Raw genomic sequence first — 13,867 nt, 5'->3', positions numbered from 1 at the left:
TTATGAGTATTCACTTGTTTTGCTTTGTTTAGTCTTTTTCAGGCCATTGAATTTAAATGTAAAGCACTGCAGATTTAATTGACAGTGGAAGAGTGGAAAGCCTAAAAGCATCTTAAACTTCAGTGTCAGATGTAAATATCAGTAAATAAGGATAATACAAAAGTACAAAGCTGACATCAAGGTCATAGGACAGCAGCAAGGTTAGCTATGCAGGAGTTCTGTCTGGAAACTCAAGGAAGTGATTTTATTTGGTTGGATAATATCCAGGTATATTTTAAGTGTAAACTCTACATGAGCCAATTTTAATCAAATTATCTGTGTAATCCATGGTAAACTATTATATAATCTATTGTTAGAAAAACTACATGTCTTACAAATGCACATGAGTATACACATTCAAAAACAGACACTGGTGTTGAAATATCTACATTGTGTTCCAATTAATAAAGGTAGCTTTGCTTACATCAAATCAAGACTAATAACATAAAGAATGTGGCAGCTTGACTTTAGTAAATTAGTAATTGTATGACTCCACATACTACATACCACATACTATTACTCATGTACACAAAATAAAGTTTACTCTTGTTTCACATGTATAGAGACATAACAGAACCCAATACTTACTTCTATTTGCTGCTAGTAAGTTAGGTGATTATTTTTTTGTGTTGTTTTTCTACTCCTTGAGCTGTTCTTGGTAGCTTCATAAACACTTAATTTCAACTTCTTTTTCTTTAAATAATGATGAATAGGTTTATATGTTGAGTAAATATATTTGTAAACAAATTTTTGCATCTCCATTTTTTGCCAGAGCATTAATTTTATTTAGAGACATGATCTCATATAACCCATGAGATCATGGGTTATATGGTAGCCTTGACTTCCTATATAGCCAAGGATGATTTTGAACCTCTGATCTTCTAGCCTTTAACATCTAAGTGATTGGATTATAGGTGAAGTAAATATTTAAATTGTAGTTAAACCCACACAATTATGTACACTTGATTTTTGACTAGGAAGCCAAAACCATACAATAGAGAAAAGAAAGCACCAAACCCTGACACTATTACTGATGCTTTGTTCTGGATGAGACAGGAGCCTAGCCTGTTCTCTGAGAGTATCTATCAGAATCTGACTAAGACAGATACAGATACTAATAGCCAACTATTGGACTGAGGTCAAGGACCCCATTAAAAATTTAAGGGATTCATTGAAGGAGCTGAAGGGGATGGCAAAACCATAGGAAGCCCAACAGTGTAAACTAACCTGGACCCCTGGGAGTTCCTAAAGCTTAAGCCACCAATTGAAGCATACACAGGCTGGTCTGAGGCCCCAGATTTTTTAATAAGAAATCTGGTAGTTTCTTATAAAATTGGAAATATTTCTATCTAAAGACCCATCTATACTACTTCTGGGCATATACCCAAAAGATCCTCCTCCATACCTCGAGGACACTTACTCAACTATGTTCATAGCAGCCTTTTTCTTCATAGCCAGAATCTGACAGTAACCTAGGTGTCTATCAACTAAAGAATGGATAAAGAAAACGTGTTTCATTTACACAATAGAATACTATTTAGCAATTAAAAACAAGGAAATCATTAATTTTTCAGGCAAATGGAGGGGACTAAAAAACATCATTCTGAATGAGATAACCCAGACCCAAAAGGACATATACCATATGTACTCACTGATAAGTGGATATTAGTCAAAATAGACAAAATTCCCATGATATACCCCATGGTAAACAAGAAGGAAGACCCAAGTGAGGGTGCTTGAAACCCACTTAGAGGTGGGAACAACATAGTCATGGGAGGCAGAGGAAGCAAGGTATGAGTGAGAATGAGGAGTAGAATAGAGGGGCAGGATCAGGTATGGGGAGAGACAGGAGAGAAGCCCAGAGGGCCAGGAAAATGAATGGAAATATTCAGTTGCCAGGGGTAGGGGGATGCAAGGAATGTATAGGAAGTCTCAGAGACTTGGGATGGAGGAGATTATCATGAGTCCATGTGGGTGACCTTAGCCTAAATGTCCAATATTGGGGATATGAATCCTGAAAAGACCATCACCAGTAGCCAGAAAGAATCCCCAGTAGAGGAATGGGAACACCAACCCACCTACAAAGTTTTTTGACCTCAAATTGGTCCTATCTAAAGAAATTCAGGGACGAAGATGAAACAGATACTGACCAGTGCCTGACTCAACTTGAAACCCATCCCATGAGCAAGCACCAGTCCTGGACACTATTAATGAGTCTATGTTGTGCTTGCAGACAGGAACCTAGCATAGCCTTTCTCTTAGAGTCTCTATCGAGCAGCTGACTGAGACAGATGTAGATACCCACAGCCAAACATTTGACTCAGGTCAGGGACCCCTATGAAAGAGTTAGAGGAACGATCAAAGGCTCTGAAGGTGAAAGCAACTCCATAGGAAGAGTAATAGTGTCAACTAACCTGGACCCCTAGGAGCTCCCAGAGACTGAGGTACCAACCAAAGAGCATAAAGAGGCTGGTCACATGTGCAGTATAGGGCTGCCTTGTTTGGCCTCAGTGAGAGAGGATGCACCTAACCCTGCAGAGACTCAATATACTAGTATATGTGTGTGTGTGTGTGTGTGTGAGAGAGAGAGAGAGAGAGAGAGAGAGAGAGAGAGAGAGAGAGAGAGAGAGACCCTGGCGGGGGGATTCCTTCTCAGAGGCAAAGGGAAAGGGAGTTGGGGAGAGCAAGTCTGTGAGAGGGGGCTGGGAGTGGACAGCTTTGTGGATGTAAATGAATAAATAAGTAAAACAAAAAAAAAAATAGAGGCAAAACAAAAACTAAAAACACAAACAAACAAAAATTAAGTCACTACCATTATGCAGACCAGTCAATGACTGATTCTCCAGCTGGCTCACCATAAGGCATTTTTCAGAGCTGCTCAATGTAAAGTTGTAAATTAAAATATTTTAGTTTTTATGTATATGTGTTGCTTGTTGTTATTGGTTTCTTTCATCTCATCTTATTTTATTTTCCTTTTCTGTAATATGAATAGTTCTTTCTTGAGTGTGAATTTATGGATAACAATGTAGCCCTGGGAAGCCAAAAATGGGTAGATAAATGCAAGAATGTGCCTAACCCCAGTTTTTCTGTTTTCTGACTCTAGTGTTTACATCTTTCCCTTTTGTTGATTCAAAATTATCATTTCCACTCCTTTTATGTTTCTTATGAAGTTCTATTATATTTTTATATTATCACAAAGTCATATCATATAAAACCTAGAAGGTAGTCCACAGAATAAGAAAATGTAATTAGTTTGGAAGTACTAGGTATGTAATAAAAGGAGCATTTTAAGATTACAGTTTAGATCTTATTTTTTATGACCATAGAACACTAATGATTTATGATGCAGTGATATAAAGCAGTGATGGTTTTGTATTTCCTGAACAAAATGTTCAATAAAGCAACTTGGTAATTTAGAATACCTTAACAATATAAAAGCATAGTTTTATTATGACATAATAATCAGGAAATTGTTGCTAAAGAATATAAGCAGAAGATTGCTATTGGAAATTGCCATTATTGAATTCTGTATAGCTCATCCCATAAAATAATGTTATCTATGGAAGCCCAAGGGAAGCCCTAATTTCCAGTAATTGACCTCACCATGCTTTACATAACATCACAAAGAAGACAGTGGAATATGGGAGAATGTATTTCATAATGATGCTATCAACACTTCAATTTGTATAATTACGTCCTGTGAGGTTGTGGTAGTTTGAATAATTATGGCCCCATAAACTGTGTTTAAATGCTTGACCCATAGGGTGTGGCCTTGTTGGAGTGGGTGTAGCCTTGTTTGAGGAAGTTTGTCACAGTAGGGGAAGGGTTTGAGGTCTTATATAAATGCTAAAGCTATGCCTAATGTTGAACCAATCTCCACTTTGCTTCCTAGGGATCAGGGTGCTGAGAACTTAGCTCCTTCTTTAGCATCATGCCTACCTGGACTCTGCCATGCTTCCTATGATGATAATGAACAAAACCTCTGAATTTATAAACTAGTCCAAATTAAGTGTTTTCTGTTAAAAAAAAAAATTGCCCTGGTCATGATGTCTCTTCACAGTCTGGAAACCCTAACTAAAACAGAAGTACACCTAACAACAGTGAAAGTTGCCTCAACATGTCTGAAAATGGGTTTCCAGAGCTTGGTTCTATTTTCAAAAGGTAGGGAAGTTAAAATAGAATCTTCATGGTGAGTCCTAGTCCATCATAATTAATGCCCTCTTAATGAAAGAGAATCCAGAATAGGAAAGCACAGAAAAGTAACCATGAAAGTCTCGAGCTGCATATGTATCAGAAGATGGCCTAGTCAGCCATCAGTGGAAAGAGAGGCCCATTGGTCGTGCAAACTTTATCTGCCTCAGTACAGGGGAACGCCAGGTCCAAGAAGTGGGAGTGGGTGGGTGGGGGAGGGTGTGGGGGACTTTTTTTTTTTTTTTTTTTTTTTGGTTTTTCGAGACAGGGTTTCTCTGTGTAGCCCTGGCTGTCCTGGAACTCACTCTGTAGACCAGGCTGGCCTCGAACTCAGAAATCCGCCTGCCTCTGCCTCCCGAGTGCTGGGATTAAAGGCGTGCGCCACCAACGCCCGGCATGGGGGACTTTTGAGATAGTATTGGAAATGTAAATGAAATAAATACCTAATTAAAAAAAAAGTAAATCTGGAAAAAAAAAAAAGAAAGAAAGTTGAACAAGAAGGCAGCCATCTGCTATCCTAGTAGCTGGGCATCAACACAAGCAAAGTCTGCCACTACTTAGTTTTTGGTGTTTCAGGCCATGGGATTTGACCTTTCATTATTAGGGCCACAACAAATTCACAGAAATAGTGAGAGTATATGTGTCAAGGAAGGTGGAATTTGGAAAGGACATAGAATGTTTCTTTTTTTTTTTTTCCTTTAGGCATTCTGGGCCTGGTGAGATAAATTCTGCTCTTTAAAATATCAACATGCCTTTCAAAATTGCCTTTGTAAAGGTTATTTAATATTGTTAATTTCTGCCCACCCTTTAGCTGACTTTAGAAAATTTTCAATTTTTAAATTTAAATTATTTTATTTATTTACATTCCAGTCATTGCCCCCCTCAGTTCCTTCTCCCACAGTTTCTCATCTGCTTCCTTTTCCCACTTGCCTCCAAGAGGGTGCTCTCCCTCCACTAGGTCTCCCCCTTCCCTAGGGCCTCAAGGCTCTCCAGGATTAAGCATATCTTCTCCTACTGAGGCTCAACCAGGTAGACTTCTGCAACATATGTGCCTGGGGCCTAGAACTAGCCAATGTATGCTCCTGGTTGGTGGCTCTGTTTCTGAGAGCTTCCTGGGGTCCGGGTTAGTTGATACTGATGGTCTTCCTATGGGGGTTTGCTCTCTTCTTTAATTCTTCCCCTAATTCATATATTCTGCAACTTCAGTTAGGGTGTAAGCCATCTCAGTCAGCTGCTGGTAGGGCCTCTCAGAAGACAACCATGCCAGGCTCCAGTCTGTAAGCATATCATAGCATAGTAGTCTCAGGAGTTGGTGATCCCTGCACCTTCCAGTCCCCATGAGATGGATCCCAAGTTATGTTGAACATTAGACCGCCTTTCCTTTAGTCTCTTTCATTTTTGTTCCTGCAGTTCTTTTAGACAGGAACAATTCTGAGTCAGGAATTTTGACTGTGGGTTAGTAACCCTGTTCCTCCACTAGAGGCCCTGTCTATCTACTAAGAGTAAACTCTTCAAGTTCCTTTTCCTCAATGTTGGGCATTTTGGCTAAGGTCACCTCCAATGAGTCCTGAGAGTATCTTACCTCCCTGGTCTCTGGTACTCTCTTGAGGGTCCCCATACCTTCCACTTCCTGAGATTGCTTATTTCCATTTATTTCTTAGCCCTCTGGGGTTCTCTTCTGTTCCCTACCCATCTAATCCTGTTCCCCCCATGCCCCCTCTTCCCCCTCTCTTTCCCTCCCAGATCCCTCCTTCCCTCTGCCTCATGTGATTATTTCCTAACCCCTCTAAGTGGGATTGAAACCTTCTCACATGAGCATTTCTGCTTGTTACACTTCCTACAGTCTGTAGGTTGTATCTAGGTATTCTGTACTTTTTGGGTAATAACCGCTTACTAGTGAGTATATATCCTGCATGTCCTTTTGGGTCTGAGTTACCACACTCAGGATGATATTTTCTAGTTCCATCTAATTGCCTACAAAAGTCATGATGCCCTCGTTTTTTAATAACTGAATCTTATTCCCTTACATAAATGTACCACATTTCCTATATCCATCCTTAGGTTGAGGGAGTACCCTCTTAGAAGCAAAGGGAAGGGGGGAGTTGTGGAGGGAAACCGGGAAGGGGGACAGCATTTGAAATGTAAATAAACAAAATAATCAGTAAAAAAAATTCTCATCCAGGGCATCTCTCAAACTGTATTGTCTCTGTTGGGGAATGCACTTGTCTTCATGTTCAAGGCGATAATAGGGAGTAGATTCTAACCAGTGACTAGTTTATGACAACTTAGCATTATCATTTGACTCCACAAATAGGATTTGAAGAATGTTCATCAAAAGATAAAATCCAGACTGTTCAGTATGGGATGAGATGAAGGAAAAGAGTTGGGAGGGGAGGAATGGATAGCATAGTGGAAAGGGACGTATAGTACAAACATACTGACTCACCACTTTACTTCCATTCAGAGGGCTCCAGTTCATGGGGAGTGTAGTAGCTCCCCAGTGAGTCAGGGAGGTCTTCTGTCCCCTCAAGTTATGACTCAGATTCTATATCTCCTGGCTAGCATTTGTTCACTTCCTTATGTAATAAAATATATTCTTGATAATTCACATGATTTTTTTAAGCTGGAGATTATTTTTTTTAATTTTTATTAATTTATTAATTACTGATTTAGAAATTATTTCTAAAATTTGATTTTGCTCCAATTTTCTCTATGTAAGATACCATTTTATAAATGAACATTTCTATCATCGGACTTTCTTGTTCATAATTCTGCCCTCAGATGCTTGTGTGTGTGTGTGTGTGTGTGTGTGTGTGTGTGTGTGTGTGTGTGTATACTTTAGGGAAAGTGCAGGGATGTCTAATATAAAGTCAATTTGGTTGATACTAAATATTATAATCTCATAAGGAATAAAATTCAAGTACATGTATAAATGTAGAACTGATTTTCCTTGAAAATCTTTTCATGAGGACATTTATAATTCTCTCTAAATATTACTTGTTAGATATGGTTGCCTTTCTTGTCATTGTCACTTAAATAGGGTCTTATTTCTATATAATTAAGGAAGGCTTTCCTAGTACCATTCTGCATCTGCTCTTCACTGCTGGCTTGTGGTGTACAGCACCATGTCCAGCTGTATTACTTGTTTTTACTAAGATTTTAATAGTTACAGGTTTTGTTACTCAGTAAAATGGCCACATTCTATAGTGATTTGTTAACATATATTATCTATGTATATTAATAGGTTTGTGTGCTACTTACACAATACTATACAATTGATTAAATGTACTCCCCCTTTATAGTCCTTCTCCCATGTTTACAGTTTTCCAGCCTCTATAAATCACTGTCATATTTTAGTCAACTTTTTTTCTTTTATTAAGCAGTCCCATGAAAGAGAACTTTTGATATTTGTCTTTCTGGATCTGGCTTATGTCATTTACTTTTTTAATTAGCTACCAGATGGAACTTCATCTCTAGAGATGCTGTATAATATTGGTCATCACACGGAAATTAAAACTCCTGTAACCCAGCACAGAGTCACTTCTAGTGAAGTATTACTTAACCAAATTGAGCAACAGCACAGCACATGACATTCCATGGAGCACAGACATTGAACTTATTATTTCTAATTACTGGTTTCAGAAATTGATGTCACCTCACTTTCCGCTAAAGTTTGACTTTAGTGGAGTTTCCAAACCTGCAGTCATGGTCACTTTATCCATGGGTGTGTCTACATTACTGCTGACTGCACTCATTGTTGCTTGTCTAAGCACATCTAGTGTCTGATCATATGCTTGAGCATATTCCTGCCTGTCTGTTTCTACCTTCAAGTGGTCACTGTAGATGTGCAGTTATTGTTCAGTCGCACCTGAGCAGGTTCTTTCCTCAACAGCTTTACACCATGAACAGATTTCCAATTATTGTGTTTTCTCTTACACATAGTGATGTATTTATAAAAAGATAAAGAGAGACAGAATATGTTCTATGGGCCTGCGGTGAGGTATGGGGAAAGGGGGTGCCTTGGCAGGACCAGCCACACACCAGTATAGTATAGAATAGAGTTTATTCAGGGCATGAGGAGTGGAGTTATGAGGGTAGTAGAGGCAGAGAAAGACAGACAGAGGGGGAGAGAAAGAGAGAGAGAGAGAGAGGGGAGGGGAGGGGAGGGGAGGGGAGGGGAGGGGAGGGGAGGGGAGGGGAGGGGAGGGGAGGGGAGGGGAGGGGAGGGGAGGGGAGGGGAGGGGAGGGGAGGGGAGGGGAGGGGAGGGGAGGAGAGGAGAGGAGAGGAGAGGAGAGGAGAGGAGAGGAGAGGAGAGGAGAGGAGAGGAGAGGAGAGGAGAGGAGAGAAGAGAAGAGAAGAGAAGAGAAGAGAAGAGAAGAGAAGAGAAGAGAAGAGAAGAGAAGAGAAGAGAAGAGAAGAGAAGAGAAAGAAGTAGAGGCTGTCGATGACCATGTAGAGAGAGGGAAAAGGAACGGGAAAGAGAGGTGGCAAGGAAGAGCCCAAGAGGGCAAGAGGGTAAGAGGGCAAGAGGGCAAGAGGGCAAGAGGGAATCAAGTGTAAGCAAGAGGCAAGAGTAAGAGAGAGCAGAGGGAACAAGCAGCCCCTTTTATAGTGGGCCAGGCCTACCTGACTGTTGCCGGGTAACTGTAGGGAGGAGCATACCTGGCTGTTGTCAGGTAAATGTTGGGTGGAATTTAGACAGAATTCTAACACATAGGACTTGAGAGTACATGATATTCATGATGACTTTTCTTCTCTGGTAGCATGAAAAGCAATTTTCAGCACCAGGAACACAAATCAGTAGGGGTGATGCTTCTGGTTGGGTACCAGTTTGATTTCTCCATGTTTGAAGGCATATTGTCTTCATTTATAGGGCCTACCATCAGATGATAGAAAGTAACCAATAGCCTTGGTAATAGCTTGTGATGTTTGGGGGTGGGGTGTGGGATCCCTTTAGCTAATGACTCAAAAAATATGGAACCTATTTCTAGAACTGGAGGTCTTACTTGGTTGCATAAAATATCTAGTTGGGAGGCTTGTTTTTTCCTATTACATGGTGACTCCATTTTTAAATTCCTTTCATATTACGTATTTTAAGAAACTTCTATGATTGCAAGTTTTTATATGGCTTTTTAAAAGACCGTAAGTCTTAGAACAGTAGTATTTGTTTTTACCCTAGGCCCCTGTTTCTTGGTCACCAAAGCAGTGTACAGTATGGGTTCCAGCACATGGAGTGGGTCTTATGTCAAAGCAGATGTTAGTTGGCTACTGCCACAGACTTTGTGCCACTGTGCCACTAGCATATCTTGAAGAGAGGACATCCTTATCTTCAGCATTTGGGCCATGCCATCAGTTGTTGGAGAACAGCCTATAGTCTTGGCACAAGCCGCAGTGTTTGGAGGGGAGTTCCCATGAGACTCATTTAGCCAACAACGCAATTAGATATAACCCAATCATGAGATTGAAAGCTTCATTATCTGACAAGAGATGTTTATTTATAGTTGTTTCCCCCATTATTTGGTGATTTCACATAGATTGCCTTCATATATGCATGTATTTTAGAAAGCTTCTAATGTATTAGGTGTATTATCCTAATAGCCCTTAATTTTGCTTTCTCTCTCCATATTCCCTTGGATTCTTCCCTACTTTCTTCCCTGTGACACTTTATCCTCCCATTCTAGTCTCTGCCTCCCTTAAATATCCATAACTATTCTATTTCATTTTCTAGGGAGATCTAATCTCTTACTCTCTACATAACCTCTGTGGTTGTATAGACTGTAGTTGTATCATTGTATCATTGGCAATAGAGCTAATATTCTTATATAAGTAAATACATTCCATATTTGTTTTCTGTGTTCAGGTTACCTCACTCAGGATGATCCTATTGTTCTTTTCTAATTCCATCATTTACCTGAGGAGTTCATGATATTAATTTTTTAACAGCTGAATAATACCACATTGTGTAACCATACCACTTATTTTTATTCCTTTAATCTGTTGAGGGGCATCTAATTTGTTTCTGATGTCTGGCTCTTATGAAGAGAGCGGCAATGAATATAGTTCTGTGAGTGTCACTGTGGGAGGACAGAACATCCTTTGGGTATATGCCTATGAGTAGTATAAGCTGGATCTTGAGGTAGATCCATTTCCCTCTTTCTGAGGAGCCACCTCAGAAAGTTTCCACAGTGGCTGAACAAGATGTCACTCTGATCAGTCATGGGTGAGTGTTCCCCTCATTCCACATCATCATCACCATAAGCTATCATTTGTTTTATTGTGCATTCTGATTGGTGTAAGATTAAATCTCAAAGTAGTTTTGATTTGTATTTCCTTAATAACTAAGGATGTTACACACTAATGTAATGTTCTCAGCTATTTGAGTTTCCTCTTTTAAGAATCCTCTGCATAAATCTGAGGTCCCATTATTTCTTTTTTAAACTTTATTTTACTTTTTTCTTGGATATTTTCTTTTTTTACATTTCAAATGTTTTCCCCTTTCCAGATATCCCCTTCAGAAGACCCCTATCCCATCCCCCTCCTCTGCCTCTGTGAGGGTGCTCCTTCACCCACCCACTCCCATCCTCCCACCCTGGCATTCCCCTACACTGGGGCATTGAACACCTTCAGTCCTGAGGACCTCTCCTTCCACTGATGTCCAACAAGTCTATCTTCTGCCACATATGTGGCCAGCACCATGGGTTGCTCCATATGTATTCTTTGGTTGGTGGTCCAGTCCCCGGGAACTCTGGAGGGTCTGGCCTTTTGACACTGTTCCTCCTTCTATGGAGCTGCAAACCCCCTCAGCTCCTTCAGTCCCTTTTCCATCTCCTCCATCAGGAATCCCATGCTCAGTACAATGGTTGGCTGCAAGGTTCTCTGTATTTTTCAGGCTCTGGCAGAGCATCTTGGGTGATAGCCATATTAGACTTCTATCAGCAAACACTTCCTGGCATACACAATAATGTCCAGGTTTGGTGGCTGTATATCGGATGGATCCCTACGTAGGTCAGTCTCTGGATGGCCTATCCTTCAGTCTCTCTGCTCCACACTTTTCTTCATATTTCTTCCTGTGAGTATTTTGTTCACCCTTCTAAAAAGCACTGAAGCATCCACATTTTGTCTTCCTTCTTCTTAGGATTCACATGGTCTCTGAATTGAATCTTGGGTATTCTGAACTTTTGGGCTAATATCCACTTATCAGAGAGTACATACCATGTTTGTTTCTGAGGTCCAATTTATTAATTAATGATTTTAGTGCCTGTGCTAACAGTGTTCTTTTCAGAAAGTCTTTTCCTGTGCCAATCAATTCATAGCTATTTTTCGCTTTCTTTTATACAAGATTCTATGTATCTCAACTTCTGTTGAGGTCACTGATCTACTTAGAGTTGAGTTTTGTTCAGAGTAATAAGAATGGATCTCTTTGGACTCTTCTACATGCTGACATCCAGTTTGACGATTTGTTGAAGATGCTGTCTTTTTGTCAGTGTGTATTTCTGGCTTCTTCATATAAAAAATAAATCACATGTGTAGATTTACTTTTGGGTCTTCAATTTGATTCTATTGATCAATGTCTCTATTTTTGTGTCAATACTAGGCTGTTTTTGTTACCATAGCCCTGTTGTGCGACATGAAATCAGGGATGGTGATACCCAGGACTTTTTTTCTTATCATTTTGGATTTTTTTGTCCATTTGTTTCTATATGAAGCTGACAATTGTCCTTTCAAGATCTGTGAAGAAATGTTTGGAATTTTGATGGGATTGTAGTGAATCTGTAGATTGCTTCTGGTAGAACACTGTATTTATGTATTTATATTATATGTGATGAAAAATTCTTCTATTTTCTGGTATTTTCTTTCTTCAACATCCTAGGGTTTTGTTTTGTTTTTTTTTAATTACTCAAGTCTTCCACTTGTTTGGTTAGAGTTACCTAAGATGTTCTATATTGTTTGAAGCTATTTTGAAAAGTGATATTTACCTGATTTTATTTTAGTCCATATTTCATTTGTATATAGAAAGTCTACAGGTATTTTTTTAGTTACTTTTGTATCCTGCTGCTTTGCTACAAGTGTTTGTCAGCTGTCTTGCTTTCCTGGAGGTTATTTGAATATCCTATTGTATCATCTGCAAATAAAGATACTTTTAATTCTTCCATTCCAATGTCTATCTTCTTGATCTCCTTTAGTTGCCTTATTTCTCTAAGATTTAAAGTAGAATATTAAATAGATAAGGAAAGAATGAAAAACCTTGTCTATATATAAACTTTTTAATAATTTTTATCACTAAAAAATCCCTTATGATGAAAAGTGTAAATATCTAATTTCTTGATTTTAATTTGCTTGTCTTATAAAAATATTCAGAGACAAATTTAGTATATGTCTTCCAATTACTCTTTTACCCTCTATTTGCTGTTACAGAAAACAAGATGCTAGAGAGATTAACAACTAAAAGTACATGGCTCACAGCTTATCACTTTAGTAATAGACAGAATGTCACAATAATTTAAATCACTCTTGTGGTTGGTCTTCTTCAGCAACTAATGACATGATTGACACCTTCTACGGATGCTGTTGAACAACTCTCTTTTGAGCAAACTTCCATTGTGTACTTACAGAATTTCTGCTTCTGAGGAAGTAGACACTCAAATTATTCTTCAAGGAAACTCACACAACCTTAAGGAGAAACAGCCGTGTGGCCAAAATGCAGTATGAACTTTCTTTGTAAATTTCTGTCTTTACAAATCATCTCCTGCACAGAGAATGCATATATTATTTTTGCTTATGTGTTATTCAAACCAATAGACATTTCTTGTTTTGCTTTTTTTATACTTCATCCTAAAACATTTCAAGTTATAAAGGTAAAAGTTTAAATAGAAATACCTATTTCTATTACTATACTATATATTCTAATACTATAAAACTTGCCAAAGTTTTCTGTTGAAAGATCTCCTGGTTCCCAACTTTCCTGAAATACAAATTAGATGTTCGTATGGGTAAGTCAGAAGATACAGCTCTTATCCAATGCCAAGGTAATTTAGAAAGGGCTGGAGAGCTGAGTTTCTTTAGCCATAAGTTCTCATATGTTTGTTGTGGATACAGACTTTCCCTTATGATCATAAAAATACAGAGACTTATATTTTAGGCAGAACCTGACACACTTTATTTGCTAACTGGGATACTAGTATAGACATTAACTTCTTACTATAATTACTTCTGACAACAAGCATGTTGAAGATGTAGAATATTTATTTAGACTTTAAAGTACATATGTTGTTATACTGGAACTTTCTTTAGTAAGATGCCAGATATAAGTTATTTGTAATTATGAGAGGTGCCATTAGTATAATGAAATATAAAAAATGCAAATAGCCTATACTGTGAAGAAAAGTTTAACTCTATATGGCTTATTATATATCCCCCAAATCATTGAAACTTGTATCTAATATGTTTTGTGTACTACATGATTTATTTATATTTCTATAACATTTGTCCTATGTACCATTTATCCAAAATACACAGATAAAAGATCACAAGACTAAAGGCTGTGAAAACTGTGATTATGAGAATATTGTCTTGGCTCTGATTGAACACCTGCCCAGGATACTATACCCAGCAAAACTCTCAATTACCATAGATGGA

Source organism: Mus caroli, unplaced genomic scaffold (assembly GCF_978045245.1).
Source record: "Mus caroli unplaced genomic scaffold, Mus_caroli_1 scaffold_9, whole genome shotgun sequence".
Taxonomy (NCBI): domain Eukaryota; kingdom Metazoa; phylum Chordata; class Mammalia; order Rodentia; family Muridae; genus Mus; species Mus caroli.
The sequence above is the reverse complement of the archived record's forward strand: the minus strand, read 5'-3'. Positions refer to the sequence as shown.